Genomic DNA, 5,990 nt, shown 5'->3' with positions numbered 1-5,990 from the left:
AATAAAATGTACAACACCAAATTTACATTAATCAAAGAAATTTCATGTGGTGGATGATAAAAATTATTACAAATTCTTAGAAAGTGACCAAAATAGCATTTTAGAGTTCCCTTCATACTAATACAACACGCAGTACATCTACGGAACCTCTAAGTAAACATGAGAGTAGAATGGAACTTGTCGGTGATAAGGCCCCAGCTATACCACAAAATGATAAACAGAGTCAATATAAATAAAGGCCCTGATATGGAGTAGGGATCACCGAGTTAGCTGAGAAGAGGGTACACCTATCAAAAAGTTGTGCAACCTACTGAGAAACCATGTCACAATCCCAAAATCCTACCATAAGGATCGTAGTGGCACCTAGTCTCTGTGACTAGGCAAGCCTATCACACAACAACATCAGAAAGGATATAATAACTTAATATTATTAAAAATTGAAAAAATAGCCAAAAACATAGCCAATATCACGATACAACTTTCACAATCCCAAAAGGTTGTAGTTGATGTAAAAGAACAATCTACGTTAAAGTTTATTAAATTTGGCCAAGATAATGTTTTAGATCTCAAGTCGAAACGTATGGACTTATTTTCGAGAAGCGCAAGAAGTCCAAGAAGCTCAAGATTGATATCAAGAAGCCAAGATATTTCCTTCTTAAAATAGGATTTATTCTATTCCTTTTAGAATAAGGATTTTCCTTTTGGTAGGATTCTAGGTTCTTTTCCTTGTAGAATATGGATTTTACTTTTCTTGTCTTCAGTTATTTTATTTCCTTATTAGAATAGGAATTATAGTTATCAAAGAAGAGACTCTAGGCCTATATAAAGGGTTCTCTTACCTTGTAGAATAGAATTCACGTTTTTGAAGCTTGCTCTCGTTTTACAATAGAGTATTTTTCTCTATTTTGTCTTCTTTATCATTGTTTTTGGTTCCAAGCAAGGTTGTGATAGTCTTTATCTTGTTTTCATGTCACGACCCAAACTGGAGGGCCATGACTAGCACCCGACCATACTTGCCGAGCACCAACGTACATTTTATCTAACCTTTTTTATTATCGTTTAGGGTTGACGAGATAAATATAAATGGTAGACATGGTTCATGGACAACCAACAATAAAATATGATGGCATGAACATACATAACATGGGATGACCAGACAATCAAGAAACTACATATAAGGTACGAGCTACCACGCTACCATGAAAGACTATACAACAAAAACCGGCCGACAAGGCATACCAAACTATACATGAGTCGACACCTGTCTATGAGCCTCTAAATGAACATAAGTGCTGCAACATAGCCGGAACAGGGCCCCAACATACCCATAATGCCTATAACAAAAATGCATACCAAGACCACGACAAGTCCGGAGAAGGGATTTGGCCAATCACTGCTGAACTGGACAACCTACTGTGGTGGGGGAGCTGCACCTGCCTGTTTATCAGGGCCTGCAGCACAACATGCAACGTCCACAAACAAAAGGACGTCAGTACGAATAAATTACTGAGTATGTAAGGTAGGGAACCATAAATACGAACAGTAATATAAGCAGGGATAGAGAATATACAACCTGTAACATCTGAGTACCTCTGAGGGCTACTGACATGAAATGCATGATACATATATATAAATACATAAACTTTTAAATCATACGCCTTTGTGGGCATCATCATCATCATATCGTACCCGACCGTAATAGGCTCGGTAAAAAAAACGTACCCGGCCATCATAAGGCTCGGTAGTATCGTACCCGGCCATATGGAGCTCGATAAAACCCAACTGATCAGTGGTTGCACAATAGGTGTCGTACCCGGCCGACTATAGCGTGGCTCGGTAGAGTAAAATAGATACATATATATAATGCATTCTCGACTCATGGAATCACATTCTAAACCTTTCGGAGTGACGTAAGGTCGGTATCCTCTGTACACATTATTAGGACTAACTCTTCACTATGAACCTTATAAGAATTAGGAAGTACCAACAACATTGATAACATAAGAATAAGAGAAGCAACATTAACATCAATCGTTCCATAAGAGGGAAAACAATGTAAGTACTGCTAGCTTCTAAGAGTAGAGTATCTTTGGAAGCTCGTTCATTACATTATGTACAATTGGAGTCGTGCAAAAGAAGGAAAGGGATAGCCTCACATACCTTGTATATACTGCCCCAATCTCAAGCTATGCAATTGTCATAACTCCTTAGTCTACAATAAGAGAAACGATACTATCATTATCATTTAAGCGTCATAACTATTATGTATCGACCACAACCTATTATATAATGAAACGGAAAACACCTCCCCTATATATATGATTTCACACAATTCAAAAAAATCACCAAACAGCCCAAACGACATTAATAATAATCATATTGAGCCTCCCAAAATAGTCCACGCACAACCTAATCACTTCATACATACGACGGCCACCGTAGTCGTGTCAAACGACCCGAAAATGTTACGAAGAACTATCAGACCACAACCCTACATATATATGGTGTTTCTCCACCCCATTCCACCTCCAAAACGCCACAAAATAGTAGTAAACCACGCAGCCCAACAGCAACACAAAACAATCCACAAAACAGTCAGCTACAAGTGAATAACTCGAACTCACGGCTTCCGATCACCGTCCCGTGAGTTCTTACATGTATAGAACGAATTACCATGAATTCAAAGCAGAAAAAAATGTATAAAAGAGTGAAGTAACTTACCTTACTTGTTGTATAACTCAGCCCTTCCCTTGGTTCTTCAAACTCTAGGTTTTATCTTCAATTAGAACTTGAAAGAGAGGGAAAATCGATTAGGGTTTGTGTGGAATTTTTGGGGAGGAGTTGCAGGGGTTTAATTTGGTTTTGAAGGTCTGAAATAAGGGTGAAATAACTGAGTTTATAATCCCTTAAAATTCCTCTCTTGGCTGACTTTGGGACTTTTACTTTTGTCCTCTCATTTTGGCAAGTAGGTGATGCACCTACTTGTCACCTACCAATCTGCGCAGACCTGCGAAAATACAAATATCTCTATACTTCGAGATCGTATTGACAAACATTTTAATGCGTTGAAAATTATACTCATAGATCTTTAATTTGGTGGGTAGATCACCCCGTAATTCCTTGTAAATTGGGAGAAAAGCTTAGAAATATTTGACCTAATGTTTAAGTAAAATTATGAACCTAAGTTGCGACAATGTTTGTCGACTTTTGTTTCATAACTCATTTGACTTCAAGACTTATGATACGGATATTATATGATTCAAATACCTTAATACATTACCTATTGAGTGTATTAAGAACCTCTAGGTTTACCTGAAAATACGAGTTACAACATCCTTGATTCGTTTAACTTCTAATACTTGTTAATCACCCTTATACACCCTTGTATCACTTAAGACCAATAGGATTAACATCTTATCATATCAAAGGTAATTCCTTCTTGGATTTATGTTAACTAATATATGGCATGAACTAACGCGTGTAGATATGGGTTGTTACATTTCAATTGTGTGTGGTATTTCTTTATAATGTTAATTGATTTCAAGTTGTGACTTTAGGAACTTATTTAGTTCTTGATCTTTTAAGAACACGTTTCTTGATCTAAATTCCTTCTTTTGATATCATAGAATCATAACTTTCATTGAACTAGTGCATCATCAATATCTACTTATTTGAACGAGTAAATAGTTTTTCTTGTAGTTCAAATGATGATCTTTCACCTCACTTTTGAATCATTAGAATCCGAGTCCTAAAACTTGAAATACGTTGTTTCTTGAAATCATCCCATAAACCACATTTTCGTTTCAAGATCTTGATCCTGGTCGGTTGGTTCTTTGTTAACTCGAAGAATCACATCAATTTGGTATCAGAGTAGCAGGAGGTGAACCTAATATGCAAGAAAGAAAAGGTTTTTAGGTTCAAGAAGATGAAGAAACAAGACAACATGAATCTTTTTTTCCCACTAGATGTACCTCCCACAGAAAAGTTTGTTCGTTAATAGTTAATCGTATGAGTCACATAAATATCGTTTCTGAAGAGATGGTTATTAAACTTGGTTTGTCAACTAAATTTCATCCATATCCTTACAACATCTAAGTCGACGATGATGATGTTTTAGTGGTAACTCGTCAATGCCTAGTATTTTTTTCTATTGGTAAGATCTATCAAGACCAGATTTGGTGTGATGTAGTGAAGATGTATGCTTGTCACTTATTACTTGGAATACCATAGGTGTTTGATAAGTGTACTAAATATGATGAATACCTTAATACCTATTCTTTTACAAATGATGAACGTAAGATTATTTTAGTACCATTAAATCCAGAAAAAATTGCTAAAAATCTGAAGCTTAATGATGATTCTTTTCTGACCAAATTACAAATAATTTATCCAATCAATAGAGAAAAGCCTTTGAGCATTGGTACAATCAAGGAGAAGGAGCATGATCCGTTGGAGCATCCCATATGTGAGATTAGCTTTTCACCTAATAGAGATGCTCAACATAATATTAATTTGATTGTTGATTATATCCTTCCAAACGAGGCAGGATATTGCATTAATCCAGAAATCCATGAAATTTTGCAAACACAAGAGGAAGGGTTGCTTAAAAAGGAGTCCATAATGGAGAGTTTGAGTTCATATTTTGTTCCAGTTTTTTCCTTGCCCCCAAAGGATGAATATTTTGAAGAATATGTTGGAACAAGAGATCTCAATTCAAATTACATCAATGGATATGATCTAGTTAAATATGAGAGCGTTGTTGTTGATGAATTCTCAAGAAGATATACTTTGATTTTCAAAATCGATCCAAAGGTAATTGAATTTGATTCTTCTAAGGGTTTTTGTGGCACTAAATTGACTTTTTGGCCATATACCATAAGCACCACATTGATCAGGAGAAGTTCAAGATTCCTGAAGATAAAAAGAAAATAACTTATGATTGTGGATTAGTTTTTGAAAATCTATTCAAAAGGATTTATTGCAGTAATATTGGTACAAAGTTACTATTGAGAAAGTGGAATTTAGTTCGGCCACATGCTAAAATTTGTGACAATAAGATGAAGCTCTTTGACAAGTTAGAAAAATGCAACTTAGATCCTGGTAAATATGAGTTCAATCAAATCATGGAAATTACCAATCTTGTGCCATTTGTGGAGCCTTTAGACTCGAGGACGAGTCTTTCTCACCTAGGAGAGAATAATGTAAAAGAACAATCTATGTTAAAGTTTATTAAATTTGGCCAAGATAATGTTTTAGAGCTCAATTCCAAACATATGGACTTATATTCAAAAAGCGCAAGAAGTCCAAGAAGCTCAAAATTGATATCAAGAAGCCAAGATTCTTTCCTTCTTAAAATAGGATTTATTCTATTCCTTTTAGAATAAGGATTTTCCTTTTGGTAGGATTCTAGTTTCTTTTCCTTGTAGAATGGGGATTTTACTTTCCTTGTCTTTAGTTATTCTATTTCCTTATTAGAATATGAATTGTAGTCATCAAAGAAGAGACTCTAGGCCTATATAAAGGATTCTCTTGCCTTGTAGAATAGAATTTATGTTTTTGAGGCTTGCCTTAGTTTTACAATAGAGTGTTTTTCTCTATTTTGTCTTCTTTATCCTTGTTTTTTGTTCCAGTCAAGGTGGTGATAGTCTTTATCTTATTTTCAATTGCGTGTGGTGTTTCTTTATCACGTTAATTGATTTAAAGTGGTGACTTTAGGAACTTATTTAGTTGTTGATCTTTCAATAACACGTTTCTTGATCTAAATTCGTTATTTTGATATCATAGAATCATAACTTTCATTGGACTAGTGCAACATCAATATTTACTTATTTTGAACGAGTAAATAGTCTTTCTTATAGTTCAGTTTGTCATTTTTCACCTCGTTTTTGAATCATCATATTCCGAGTCCTAAACTTGAAATACGTTGTTTCTTGAAATCAGCCCATAAACCACGTTTTCGTTTCAAGATCTTGATCCTGGTCGGTTGGTTC

This window comes from Nicotiana sylvestris, chromosome 11 (genome assembly GCF_000393655.2).
Source record: "Nicotiana sylvestris chromosome 11, ASM39365v2, whole genome shotgun sequence".
NCBI lineage: Eukaryota > Viridiplantae > Streptophyta > Magnoliopsida > Solanales > Solanaceae > Nicotiana > Nicotiana sylvestris.
This window is presented reverse-complemented; position numbering follows the sequence as displayed.